General features: G+C 46.6%; 1 protein-coding gene across 3 annotated transcripts in view; it reads right to left on the bottom strand.

Annotated features, from left to right (window-relative positions):
* Nucleotides 1-12,694, bottom strand: part of RPH3A (rabphilin 3A) — a 318,385-nt gene extending 305,691 nt beyond the window's left edge. For 2 of the 3 annotated variants that reach the window (XM_055359157.2, XM_031000805.3), the window contains exon 1: nt 12,402-12,693. The gene's annotated coding sequence lies outside the window, so the exon portion shown is untranslated. Of the gene's footprint in view, nt 1-12,401 lie in introns of all 3 variants that reach the window. The other variant, XM_063694363.1, reaches the window with a different exon arrangement.
* Nucleotides 12,695-15,009: the final 2,315 nt, after the last annotated feature.

Genomic DNA, 15,009 nt, shown 5'->3' with positions numbered 1-15,009 from the left:
TCCCTATACCTCAGTTCTCTCAATGAAAGCATTCACTCAGCCACCTCAATGTGCCTAGCATGAGCAGGAAACACAGAACTGTGAAAGGCACCTTTCTTTCCTTCAAGAAGATTATAATCTAGATTTTTGAAGAGATCACCTTGTAAGAAGGAGTGGAAGCCAAGAACAAACCTCCAACATTCACCGAGGGCTCACAGTGAGCAAGGTGCTCTGCTAAGTGATTATATCCATTGTCTTATCCTTCTGCTCAGCCCCACCATGCACCCACTCATTCATTCAACAGATGTGCCGTAAATTTTCCGTGCGCCAAACACAGCTCTAGTTCCTATAGGTTCAGCAATGACCAAGACAAAGTCTCTACTCTCACGTAGATGACCTCTATAGAAGGAAACAAACAAAAAATAAATACACAATATAAGGTCAGGAAGTCATAAATGAGATAAAGAAAAATAAAGCATAAGGGGCTGTGATGTTGTACAAAAACCTGAATGAAATAAGAGAGCCAACCACACAAGACAAACATTTCAAGCAGAGGGAACAGCCAGCACAAAACCCTATCAGGTAGGTTACTACCATTGCCACTTCCCAGATAATGAAACTGGACTAACTCTAAGGCTTAGAGAGGTTAAGCAATTATCCAAGATCACATAGCTCAGAAGTGGCAAAATTCAGATTTCAATCCAAGTCTGATTCCAGAGCTCATGATTGTCATCACTATGTGATACTTTCACTCTCAGAAGAACCGTATTAATACTATGAATTTGCCTTTGCACACTGCACTAGCTATATCCTAAAGAAACTGATACGTATTTTTATTACCTCTTTCTCTAAATATTTCATAATTTCAGTGTGATTTCCCTTTGACCCAAGAGTTGACTCAATGAGGTTTCAAATTTCCACAAATCAGAAGGGATTTTTGACTTTCTCAAAGGAAACAAGGGTTAAATCAAACTCAGTGGAGATGATTCACAATACTTATGTTGCATTTTATAGTTTATAAAGCACATGTATTCTTCTTCATCAAAACCCAATAAAATGAATTAGATGGGAAAATAGCCTTCTTATTTTACGTAGCTCAGAAATATAAATTCCTAACCCAAGAAGAGACAACTAGCAAGTGGCCAAAATAATTTCACACTATACCCTACTGCAGCTCCATAAGGGATCTACCATGTAGAATTTGATGCTAAACTCCTGAGATATATAGGAGATGGTATTGTGTGGTAGTGAACAGTAGCCTCTGAAGTCACCCTGAGGTCCAAATCCTCATATTCCCACTTAGAAGTTGTGAATGTCTTCATCTCTCTATGCCTTAGTTTCCCTAACTGTAAAATGGCCATAAATAGTAGGACCTTCTTCATAAGATTGTTGGGAAGATTACATGAGGACATGGTTTCCATCATTCCTTAAATGAAATACAAACACCTTACTATGCACAGGGCCTGTGCAAAGTCACAGGCAAGGCTGCAAGTGACCTGGCCCCTAACCACCTGTCTGCACACTCCCTCTAGCTTCATTCCCCTGCTCGGTCTTCTTGTAATACTCTTAGCTTATTCCAGCCTCATAGCCTTCACCCTTGCCATGCCTTCTTCCGGGAACATTTTCCTCACAAATCTTCTCACGCCTTACTCCCTCACTGCATCCAGGTCCTTACTCAAATGCCTTTTCAGATGGCCTGACATCCCCCTTCCAGTATTTCTGTCCCCTCCCCATGGCTATATTTGCCTTCACAGCACTTAGCACAACCTGCAAGTTACTTATTAGCTAATTTGTGTATTGCCTGCCTTCCCTGCAGGTAGAAGAGTCCCATGAGAACTGGAATTTGGTTTATTTTATTCATTACTTTGTCCGCAATACCTCCAGCAGCTAATAAATAAATAGTGGCTTTATTAATACAAGCGTGGAGGGCACAGCACAGGGTAGAATGGGCAGAACTCTGAGCTCCTCACCTGCTACATCACCTGAAGCAGCTCAACCTTTATATGACACATCAGATTTCATTGGGGAAGAATTTCACGGATTTTTTTCTTCTTTTTACATATGAAAAGTAATCATATGGATCAGACTACCAGCATCAGACTTACCTTGAGGCACCTGCTAAAAATCCCCAATCCACACCTCCACCTCCTTGGTCCCACAGAATTTCTAGGGGATCCAGGAATCTGCATATCTGCAAGCACCCTGGGTAGTTTCTTAACAATCTAAAATTTGAGTTCTACTTATCTAGAGGGCTCTTGGTCCTTACTGAATCTCAACATCAGGATTAGAGGTGTGTTGATTCTCTAGAACATTCCTTTTGGCACACAAGTGCCACCGCGCCCAGCGTAACCTTTTCAAGAAACGGGATTCAATGTGCAGTGATGAGGCCATCCAGGTTTTCAACTGGGAAGTCTCCCTTAGTGAATATCACTATGTGGGAAATCATCAAAGAAAACTTGACTGAAACTGACTATAATCAACTTGGTTGGATTGAAGGATGCAAAGTATTGTTCCTGGGTGTGTCTGTGAGGGTGTTGCCAATGGATATAACATTTGTGTCAGTGAACTAGGAGAGGCCTACCCACCCTCAGTCTGGGTGAGCACCATCTAATCAGCTGCCCACGGCTAGGATAAAAGCAGGCAGAGGAACATGGAAGGACTACACTGGCTGAGTCTTCCGGCCTCCATCTTTCTCCCCTGCTGGATGCTTCCTGCCTGCGAACATCGGACTCCAAGTTCTTCAGCTTTTGGACTTTTGGAGCTACACTAGCGGTTTGCCAGGGGCTCTCGGGCCTTTGACCGCTGACTGAAGGCTGCACCGTGGGCTTCCCTACTTTTGAGGTTTTGGGACTCAGACTGGCTTTCTTGCTTCTCAGCTTGCAGACAGCCTATCGTGGGACTTCACCTTGTGATAGTGTGAGTCAACACTCTTCAATAAACTCCCTTTATATATACATCTATCCTATTAATCCTGTCCCTCTAGAGAACCCTAATACACCGTCCCTCTGCACACGTGCACACTTCAAAGCCTCAAACAAACAATAATTGGCTCCCCTAGGCGTCCTCAGTTTTGTTCATTCCTTCTGGGGAAAGCCACTTCACATAAAGTGGAAGTAAGTAATTTAAAGTTCCATCCTTAACAACAACTGCAGGAGCTCTTGCCGCACTGTGAGACCATCAAGGGTGTGCCCCATGGGGCAATTCTGTCCCTGGACTTCTGAGCCATCATGCCCAGGAATGACGCTTGAGGTGCCCCACCCCTCCAGAGGTGGCCCCTGTGTTTGGGCCACACCCCCAGCCTGACACAGTTAATTGGATCAGAAGTAGACCATGTGACCCTGGCTGGACCAATCAGATTCTTTCTCCTAGATTGCGTAGGGAGGTGTTAGTTCAGGCTCAAATATCTGAAAACTCAGCAGCTTCCGGGGCCCTGGAGCGTAGAGAACGGTGTCAGAGTGAGAGGCATGATGTTGCCAGGAGTGTAGATATGAACGGAAACATCTGGTTCCCTTGCTCCTGCTCTTGGGTTCCCTGTGGTGTCCAGATATTCTTAACTCTATTCTCCTTTTGTGTTTAACCTTCATTAAATCCATTCCCAAAGAGACCCCAAAATGCAAAGTCTCAGATATTTACACGTGAAAGACCCAACAGGGCCTGATAGTTTTTGTGATACTGCAGACTTCCTTGAGCCTTGGTTTCCCCGTTTTCTGCAGCCATAATCACTTCTGAGTCCCCTCCCACCAACCTAGGGTCAATCAGAGAATCTTAAGAGTCTCAGAGTCCATAAAGACTCTATAATTTAGCCCTTTAATTTATGTATTTATTTATTTTTTAGAGACAGGGTCTCGCTCTGTCACTCAGGCTGGAGTGCAATGGCACAATATCGGCTCACTGCAACCTCCACCTCCTAGGCTCAAGCGATTCTCCTGACTTGGCCTCACGAGTAGTTGGGACTACAGGCATCTGCCACAACCACCTGGCTAATTTTTGTATTTTTAGTAAAGATGGGTTTTCTCCATGTTGGTCAGGCTGATCTCGAACTCCTGACCTCAAGTGATCCACCCACCTCAGCCTCCCAAAGTGCTGGGGTTACAGGCATGAGCCACCGCGCATGGCCAGCCCTTTAATTTTGTAGATTATAAACTGAGGCATGGATATAGGATGTAGTTTGCTCAAGGCCACACAGCAATTGAATAGTAAGGCTAGAAGAGGAACCCAAGTCTCCTGGCTTTTAATGCAGAGCTGCCGCTAGACATTAGGGAAATGCAAAGGATGGTTCCTTCTTCCTTCCATCCCTTTATCAATCTCCTCCTTTTCTTCCTTTTTTTTTTTTTAATTACAGATGTTTCTAGGAGAGCAAATATGGGGGCAAGGAGAGGAATATAGTGCTTCAGAGGTCAAACTCTTGGATAAAGAGAAACTTGGTGCAAATCCTATTCCCTATCTGACCTTGAGAAAAGAACTCAACTTTTCTGTGCCTCAGTTTCCTCATCTGCAAAATGTTGAAAATAGTGACTTCAGAGGGGCTGTTGTAAGGATGGAATGAGACAGTGGACAATACCTGGCACTATTGAACAAACTCTTAAAACAGTAGCTGTTATTATTGTCATTGAGGATAATGTCATTATTAGCCATGCAGACAAAAGAACTCAATGAAAATTAGGTCATACCTAAAAGAAGTGAGGCTGCAGGCAAGTGAGGACTTAATAAAGCATGAAAGTCAGAGTTACCTCCCAGCCACTGTCCTCCCTCTGACATACAGTCAATTCAGTTACGGGAGGCAAAGTAAGTTTTAATTCCAGGGAAAATTCACGAAGCCACCCACCCAGCAAGTTTCTGGGGCATTTATCCATGTTTGCCAGGAAACACAAATAGAACCATTGAAAGAGCCATAAACTCAAGGAAAATAAAAAGATGGAGAAATATTCATGAACAAAGATATGCATCACAAATAGCCGTAAGAGAAAAGCTGGCATCAACCAAAATGTCTGCCAACCAGAGAGTGGTTATGTAAATCCAGACATGACTGCTCAATGAAATATTACATACACATTAAAAATGTTGTTCATGGCCAGGCTGACACCTGTAATCCCAGCACTTTGGGAAGCCAAGGCAGGTGGATCACTTGAGCCCAAGAGTTCAAGACCAGCTTGGACAACATAGTGAAACCCCATCTCTATAAAAAATACCAAAAAAAAAAAAAAAAAAGCTAGCTGGACATGGTGGTGCACGCCTGTAGTCCCAACTACTTGGGAGGCTGAGGTAGAAGGATTGCTTAAGTCCAGGAGGTCAAGGCTACAGTGAGCTATGATCACGACACTGCACTTCAGCCTGGGCAACAGAGGGAGACCCTGTCTCAAAAAATATATATTTTTTTTTCATGGCCAGGCATGGTGGCTCATGCCTGTTTTTCATGGCCAGGCATGGTGGCTCATGCCTGTAATCCCATCACTTTGGCAGGCTGATGTGGGAGAATTGCTCAAGCCCAGGAGCTGGAGGCTGCAGTGAGCTACAATTGCACCACTGCACTCCAACCTGGGTAACAGAATGAGAACGTATCTCTAAAAAATAATCATCATCATAATGTTCATGAAGACAGGCAAGACACAGAGATATGCTTAGGAGGAAATAAAAAAAGGATACAAAACTATCATGCACAATATAAACAATCATGATTTGTGAAATTATATATTAAAAAAAGACAAAGAAAATTGCCCCAAAGTGTTTACATTGGTTCTTCGGATGATGGAATTGTGGATAGTTTTCACTTATCCTTTTTTGATTTTTTCCAAATTGTTTAATGAGTTTGCCCTCTTCACAACAAGAAAAAAATACATATTAAAATTGAAACATTTGTTGGTAGGTGTGTCAAGGAATCTTAGATCTGGGAAAAACATTAGAGGTCATCTGGTCCAAAACGTCTTACTCAACGGAAAAAGAAACTAAGCCCAGAGAAGCTGAATAACTTTCACAAGGTCACGTAGCTGGTGAGCAGCAAAAGTGGGACTGAACCCGTGTGTCTTCAGTGTCAGTTCAGCTTTGGTTCAAGCACAACAGATTACTAACCAAGGCATGGTATAGAGGGAAGGAAAACTAAACAGAAAGGGAAATGGGAAAGAAAGAGGGAAAGAAGGCAGGAAGGGAGAGTGGGAGGGAGAGAAGGAAAATCCTAAAACACTTCCCAAGCTACCTACTTCTTTTCCCCCCAAATATTTTGAGTCATTTGTGGACCTGCTCATTTCCATAAAGGCAGAATAATCTTAATTTTGTCGAGACTCTTAATATGGTTTGGCTGTGTCCCCACCCAAATCTTAAATTATGGCTCCCATAATTCCCATGTCATGGGAGGGACCCAGTGGGAGGTAATTGAATCATGGGGGCAGGTCTTTCCCATGTTTTTCTCATGATAGTGAATAAGCCTCACGAGGTCTGATGGTTTTATAAAGGGGAGTTCCCTCGCACATGCTCTGTCTATGGCCTGCCACCATGTAAGACGTCCCTTGCTCTTCCACCGTGATTGTGAGGCCTCCCCAGTCATGTGGAACTGTGAGTCAATTAAATCTCTTTCCTCTATAAATTACCCAGTCTCAGGTATGTCTCTATTAGCAGCACGAGAACAGACTAATACAACTCTGTTAAACATTCTTCCTCACTAATATTCCCCCAAGGTAAGAAAACTTGCAGGAAGTAACCAAGGAACAATTTTTGCCTTCTAATTTAATTACCACAGTTCTTGTCTATTAGAGCACTCACGAAGAACTTGGATTTAAGTGTTCCCCGCAAAGCCAGTGTGGAATGCAGTGGACTCGGTATCAAGAAAAGTTAATTTTGAATGTCAGTGTAATTCTTACAGGAAAACACTCTTCTATAATTTACCTTCCCAATCCATTAATGCTTTGACAGTGTAGGGATTTGATATTTTAGTCACATCCAATCTGCACAAATTGGTTAATAAAAAGACTATCTTGACTAAACTACATTAAAGTACAAACTAGCTAACTTCCCCACCTCGCCCCCGCCCTCAAATACTGTATACAAAAGACAAGACAGGCCAGGCGCCGTGGCTCACGCCTGTAATCCCAGCACTTTAGGAGGCCGAGGCGGGCGGATCACGAGGTCAGGAGATCGAGACCATCCTGGCTAAAAAGGTGAAACCCCATCTCTACTAAAAATACAAAAAAAAATTAGCCGGGCGTGGTGGCGGGCGCCGGTGGTCCCAGCTACTCGGGAGGCTGAGGCAGGAGAATGGCGCGAACCCGGGAGGCGGAGCTTGCAGTGAGCCGCGATAGCGCCACTGCACTCCAGCCTGGGTGACAGAGCGAGACTCCATCTCAGAAAAAAAAAAAAAAGACAAGACAAAAGTGTCTGCTAAGTCCTTGGTTAAAAATGGCCTCACCTGGAGAGCACCCTTTTATAGTCATGCCCTTTTAAGAAGGGCGTGGGAGATGGGAAAGACGGGGTGGGGAGATATAGAAAGACAGAGATAAAGAGAAAGAGAGCATTTTATGTTAAATCCAGAGAGACGTGGAGAGAGAGGCGGAGAGCAGAGACAAAATGATTGAGACAGGGACAAAGAGGCAAAGAGATAAAAATAGTGAATGAGAGACAGGAAGACAAACTGACAGAGAGAGAAAGACAGAGATAGAAATAGACACTGTATCTGTTTTTGTTCCTCTCTCTATCCATAGCACCCTAGACAGCCCTTAGCCTATAGTAGAGGCTTCTTGTATATGTGTTTACTTGATCAGCTACTTAATGAGTCAGTGAGAGAGTGAGTGAAATAACTGGAAATATGTCAAAATCGAGATTAGAAATATGAAGATGGGGGAATGACATAAGAAACAACTTGGCCAGTTATGGTGGTGCACACCTGTGGTCCCAGCTACTCAGGAGGCTGAGGCAGGAGGATGGCTTGAGCCCAAGAGGTCAAGGCTGCAGTGAGCCATGATCACACCACTGCACTAGAGCCTGGGTGACAGAGTGAAACCCTGTCTCCAAAAAAATTAAAAAGAAGATAGAAAAGAAACTGCTAAGGCAGTTGGCAGTAGTTGTCTCTAGGGATGGACCAGGAACAGAGGAACAGAAACTAATATTTTATTATAAATATGTTATAATCTGACTTTTAAACTATGTACTTGTATGACTGATGCAGTACAGCTAATCTTTTAAACAAGATCATAAAAATTAAATGTAATGGCTTTACCAGAATTTTTTTTTAATACAAGAGGAAAGATGAAAAGGAGCAAGAGGAGTTTTCCAAATGGTGGGAATTTGGGAAGAGAAGGTGAGGGAGGAGGCATTCTGGAGGGCAGTTCATGAAGTTCAAATGATACGGGTGCCCACAGATTAATTCTGAGAAAAGTAATCCCCGGGATACTTTGTTCTGAAAGGTCTGTTTGAGCCGTGCTTTGGGTGAAGCCAGCTCTGCAGCTGTGATCACTATGGGACTCAGAATCGGTGCTCAAGCCAAAAGCAGCCAATCAGGACATGAGGGGGAGACCACAAATGAAACTCTGCCCAATGGAAGTGCGACCTATTTGACAGTGGTAAATCCAACCAATCAGATCCTTTCTTGGAAAGTATAAATACCAGGGCAGGCATTCCTTCTGCCCTTGAGACACCATGGGATTGGGGGAGGCTGTCTATGAATCTCTTGAAATTGTATACAAAAAAAGTATGTGCTGTAGTTTCCCAGGCATGATAGCTTTAATCAGATTTTTGGAGGAACCTATGATGAAGAAAGAGGAAGAACTAGTAAAATAACAAATTTTTTTTACATTTTTTAATTGGAAGATTTCATGTAAAAAATCTGATTTCCAACTTCCCAAAACATACAGTAACATAGAACCTGTAATTTTTCATGGTAATGATTGCCCAGAGCTGAGTTGCTGCTGCTCCTATAGATGGAGCATGTGTTCCCAACTCACTATATTCCCACCACTCTTGTATTTTCTGGCTCTGCCTGCTTCAGTTGTTGACATTTCATGCTCGGACCCTGTAAGCAGTTGACTTTGCAACTCCCAGCTGTCAGAAAGTGGCTAGTTCAGACTAAAATGTAAGTGGTTGCTATGTTCGCATTTTTGCAATAGGAGCTTATTGAACCCATCAATCCCTAATGAAGTTCATAGGGCATATCATGCAGTCCTTCTCGGGCCATGTTTTGGTTCAGGTAGAACCAAAATGACAGAAATCTAGTTCTGGCTGTTCTACCTCCCAAAGATTTACAATCCTCTGTAGATCTTCCCAGATTTCTCTCCATTCTGTTTTTGTTGTTTTGTTTTGGGTTGGTTTCTTAGGAAGTTTTTTGTTTTGTTTTGTTGCTTTTTGAAGACTCATTATTAGTTGCTGGAATTATAGTTTTGCCCCTCAAAAGATTCTGGCCCCCTAGCAAAAGGTGAAGTCAGTAGCACCCTTTGATTGACTCATACTCTTGAAAGCTTTTTTTCTTCCCTGGCTGTGAGGTAACAGTCACAGACAGCCACTATTGCTGGGGTCATGCTGCGAGAAACCCTGTTATCTTTGCATAATAAAAAGCTGCACTGTTTGAAACTGTCTCATGCTGGGCCCATTTTCTTAGCCGCTTGACACCCACATAGGGACAAAATGACTTTGAATTCAGGGGTGGCAGTGAGGAAAACAAAGGTGTCCTATGTCAGAGTCTGTGCTGCTCTTTATCCTACAAGCTTGAGAACAGTGACTTCCATTATAACTCAGAGGGGAAGAGAGATTTCTTGCCTGAGGTGGGTGTCTAAGAGACTGAATCTCTACTTTACTTGAGTTAATTACATTTGATTCAGTACTTCCTGAATATCATTATGTGAAATGCAGTATGTGTGACATGTGGGAATACAAGAATGAGGAAGACAGAGCCACGGCTCCCAAAAAACTTGAAGCCTAGGCCAGGCACAGTGGCTCACACCTGTAATTTTAGCACTTTGGGAGGTCAAGGCAAGAGGATTGCTTAAGCCCAGGAGTTCAAGACCAGCCTGCCCAACAAAGTGAGGCCCCATCTCTACAAAAAAAAAAAAAAAAAAAAAAATAGCTGGGCATGATGGTGTCAGAGGCATTTGAACCAGAGCAACTCCATCTTGAATAGGGGCTGGGTAAAATAAGGCTGAGACCTACTGAGCTGCATTCCCAGAAGGTTAGGCATTCTAAGTCACAGGATGAGATAGGAGGTCAGCACAAGATACAGGTCACAAAGACTTTGCTGATGAAACAGCATATGGTAAAGAAGCCAGCCAAAACCCACCAAAACCAAGATGGCAACCAAAGTGACCTCTGATCATCCTCACTGCTCATTATACGCTAATTACAATGCATTACCATGCTAAGAGACACACTCACTGGCAGCATGACAGTTACAAATACCATGGCAACATCAGGAAGTTACCCTACTTGGTCTAAAAAGGGGAGGAACCCTCAGTTCTGGAAATTGCCTACCCCTTTCATAGAAAATTCATGAATAATCTGCCCCTTGTTTACCATATAACTAAGAAGTAACAATAAGTATAAGCAGCTGCGCTGCCCATGATGCTGCTCTGCCTATGGAGTAGCCATTCTTTATTCCTTTACTTTCTTAAAAAACTTGCTTTCACTTTACTCTATGGACTCGCCCCGAATTTTTTTTGCATGAGATCCAAGGACCCTCTCTTGGGATCTGGATCAGAATCCCTTTCCGGTAACAGTGGCACATGCCTGTGTTACTAACTTCCCAGGAGGCTGAGGCAGAAGGATAGCTTGAGCCCGGGAGGTCAAGTCTGCAATGAGCCATTTTCATGCCACTGCACTCCAGCCTGGGTGACAGAGAGAGACTCTATCTCAAAAAAAAAAAAAAAAGGAAGAAAAGAAAAAAAAAAGAACATTTCTATTGAAAAAAATACAATAATTTGAAAAAAAAAAAAGTTTTATAAGAGGGAATAGCTCAGGGCCCCAGGGCCCGGACAAGAGTAAGACCAGTGTGAACACTGTCATTTTTATTGTATAGCCACACCTTCCAAAAGAAAATTCTTCCCTCCACCAAAATTCTTCTCTCCACCAAATTATGTGGGGCCAGATCTGAGCTTCAGGGGCGTGAAAATAAGAACTCAGGGCTGGGTGCAGGGCCTCATGCTGTAATCCCAGCACTTTGGGAGGCCAAGGCAGGCGGATAACCCGAGGTCAGGAGTTTGAGACTAGCCTGGCCATCATGGTAAAACCCCGTCTCTACTAAAAATACAAAAATTAAGGCCGGGTGAGGTGGCTCAAGCTTGTAATACCAGCACTTTGGGAGGCTGAGGCGGGTGGATCACCTGAGGTCAGGAGTTTGAGACCAGCCTGGCCAACATGGTGAAACCCCATCTCTACTAAAATATACAAAAATTAGCGAGGCGTGGTGGTGCATGCCTGTAGTCCCAGCTACTCAGGAGGCTGAGACAAGAAATTGGACAGTCTGGCCACACAGGGTCTGCAATCCTGCCTGGCAGGGCTCCTGGTGACCCCCACAGCTGAACTGCTCAGCACAGCAGCATGGTTAAGAGTCAGGACTCTGGAGCCGCCTGCCGGGAGTCCCATCCTGACTTGACACTTGCTACTCATGTGATCTTGGGTAAGTGACTTTCACCTTGCCTACCTGTTTCCCTGTCTGTAAAATCAGGGTCATCACAAGTAGCAAGTTCAGGGAGCGTGGTGAGGATTCAATGAATGAATAACTCCAGACAGCACCTGGTGCGTAGTTGAAACCAGGTAAGAGTTGGGCCCATTGTGCATCCCTCTGGCCCTGTGTGCATCTGAGTTTGCAACACCTGGTTTAGGAGGTGAAATCAAAAGGATATATTGTCAGGATGGGGTTGGGGTGAGGGGCGGAGACGCCCTCTGATTAACTATGGAAACCTTGATCCAGGGAAGGTGCTATGACCTGGAGTGGGAGTGAGGATGCGGGTAAAATTCAGACACACTCTCTAGTGCCCAGATTTCAGCACTTTCTGAGTTTCTCGTCTTCCTATCCCTTCGAAAGACCTTTGACCAAAGCCTGATGCGGGGTCCCAGCCGACTCCAGGAGAGGCACACATCGAGCCTGGGTAAAAGCGCACATCCGACACCCCGTGGCTACCGGAGAGGAGCTACCTTCGCCGCAGCCACCCCGCGACAACCTGTTCCCCTCTCGGAGACTCGCAGGAGCAGCCACGTTGGGGGGCCTTGCCGGACCCGCCCCTCAATATCCCAAAGGATAGCGCGGGTCCTGCGCGGGTCTCCCCGCCCCCAAGTCCCTCGTCGCCCCACCCTCGGTTCTAGCTCATCCTCCCGCTCCAGCAGCCCTGTTCCCGGAGGCAGCGTCCCGCGTCCGGCCGCACCCCCATGGGACCCCCCACCACTCCCCAGCCAGCGCATGCTGCAGCTTGGGAGGGCAGGACCTGGTGGCCCGCAGCCCCCGCCCGCCTTACCGGCCTGCAGCGTTGGTGGGCCCGTCCCTCCGCCGCCTCCAGCGGTGTCGCCTCTGCCACCGCTGCCACCACCGCGGCAAAGCCACCCGCGCGTGACCCTCGAGCACTTAACACCACCCTTCACCCAGCTCTGCCCCTAAATGTGGAAACAGCCGACCATCCTCATCCCCCCGCTAAAGGGAAGCTCAGAAAGGGTTAACAAGCCAAGATCAAGGGTTAGGAGCACCACTGCCGCCTTCCTCCACCACCCCCCTACTTTCTCCATCGCCCCTCTCCCTCCTCTTCCTCCCTCTCCCTCCTCCACCTTCACCACCCCTCTCCTTCCTCCACCTTCATTATCCCTTCTCCCTCCTCCACCACCCCCTCCCTCCTCCACCACCTCCCTCCCTCCTCCACCACCCTCCTCCCTCCTCCATCTTCATCACTTCTTCTCCCACCCTCTCTCCCTCCTCCACCACCCCCTCTCCCTCCTCCACCTTCACCACCCCTCTCCTTCCTCCACCTTCATTATCCCTTCTTCCTCCTCCACCACCCCCTCTCCCTCCTCCACCACCCCCTCTCCCTCCTCCACCACACCCTTCTCTCTCCTCCACCACACCCTCTCCCTCCTCCACCACCCTCTCCCTCCTCCACCTTCATCACCCCCCTCCCTCCTCCACCACCCCCTTCTCTCTCCTCCACCACCCCCTCTCTCCTCCACCTTCATCATCCCTTCTCCCTCCTCCACCACCCCTTCTCCCTCCTTTACCTTCATCACTCCCTTTCCTACCCCCTCTCACTCCTCTACGTTCATCACCCGTCTCCCTCCTCCATCACGCCCTCTCCCTCCTCCACCATCCCCTCTCCCTCCTCCACCTTCATCAACCCCTCTCCCTCCTCCACCTTCATCACCCCCTCTCCCTCCTCCATTACCCCCTCTCCCTCCTTCACCATCCCCTCTCCCTCCTCCACCTTCATCAACCCCTCTCCCTCCTCCACCACCCCCTCTCCGTGCTCCACCTTCATTACTCCCTCTTACTCCTCCACCACCTCCTCTCCCTCCTCCACCTCCCACTCTCCTCTTCCTCTTCCTCCTTCCCCCTCCTCCATGCCCCCTCACTCCTCCACCACCCCCTCCCTCCTCCACCACCCCCTCCCTCCTCCACCACTCCCTCCCTCCTCCACCACCTCTTCTCTCTCTTCCATCACCCCCTTTTTCTTCTCCACTACCCCCACCCCCTCCCTCCTCCACCTTCACTACCCTCTCCCTCCTCCACACCCCCTCCCTCCTCCACCAACCCATCTGTCTTCTACCTCCACCACCCCTCTTCCTCCTCCTCCCCTTTCCCTCTTCCACCACTCCTCTCCCTGCCCCATTACCCCTCTCCCTGCCCCACCACACCTCTCCCTCCCCCACCACACCTCTCCCCAGCACCCCCTCCCTCCTCCATCACCCGTCTCCCTACCCACCACATCTCTCCCTCCTCCACCACCCCTCTCCCTCCTCCACCACACCTCTCCCTCCTCCACCACCACTTCTACAGTTGGGTTTTTCTAAGGGTGCAGGCAGAACCCCTTCACATGCCCCTCCCTCCCCCTCAATCATTCTTTCGTTTTGCTGTTCCCCAAATCACAGAGGCCGTTGCCCCCTGGGGCATTTGCACTTGCTGTTCCTATACTGGGAACATTTGTCCCCTCTTCTAAGGATCCTCAAAGGAAATTCGAGGGGAGGGGGGCCTCAGGGAGTCAGCCAACCAAAGTGCCTCCTTATCTAGTCTCTGAAGGAACTGCTGACCCCAAGGTGCAGGGTTTTCAATGAGTAGCTCAGTGCCTAACCTGGACTTTCAGCTCATTTATTAAACTTTCATTTGTGACCCAAATTAAAATGAGTAGGTATTGGAAGTATTAACAAATTAGCTCATGTAAAGTGCTAGGGACAGTGTCTGGCACACAGTGGGCACTCCATAATGTTAGTTATTATCTTCTACCTGCATTCGGCATGACAGCCATTCCAAGGATGAAATGGAGCAGAACATCTTTCCAGGGCTGAAATTATCTCATTCTCTGCCTCTTTAAAGCAACTGATGTAACCCAGAGGATTGTGGCCAAATGTGGCCTGCAGAATATATTCTGTTTGGTTTCATTGGTGTTCTAGAAAAATGTGACTTAATTGCCAATACTTAAAAATAGAGATCAGGCCAGGCATGGTGGATCATGCCTTTAATCACAGCTCTTTGGGAGGCCAAGGCAGGAAGATTGCTTGAGGCCAGAAGTTCAAAACCACCCTGGGCAACATAGTGAGACCCTATGTCTACAAAAAAATTTTAAAATTTAGCCTGGAAGCTGAGGCTCAGAAAGGTCTAGTTAACTCCCCATGGTCACACAGCTAATAAACAAAGGAACTAAAAGTTGAACAGTCTTTGTAACTCAAGTACCTTAGCATGTTAAGGGAAAGTATAAAGGGGAGGCCAGGGGTGGTGGTTCACACTTGTAATCCCAGCACTTTGGGAGGCCAAGATGGGAGGATTACCTGAGTCTGGGAGCTCAAGACTGGCCTGGGCAACATTGCAAAATCCCACTTCTACAAACATTACAAAAGTTATCCGGGGGTGTTGGCATGCACCTGTGG

This window comes from Gorilla gorilla, chromosome 10, assembly GCF_029281585.2.
Source record: "Gorilla gorilla gorilla isolate KB3781 chromosome 10, NHGRI_mGorGor1-v2.1_pri, whole genome shotgun sequence".
In the NCBI taxonomy this organism is placed as follows: Eukaryota; Metazoa; Chordata; class Mammalia; order Primates; family Hominidae; genus Gorilla; species Gorilla gorilla.
This window is presented reverse-complemented; position numbering and strand designations above follow the sequence as displayed.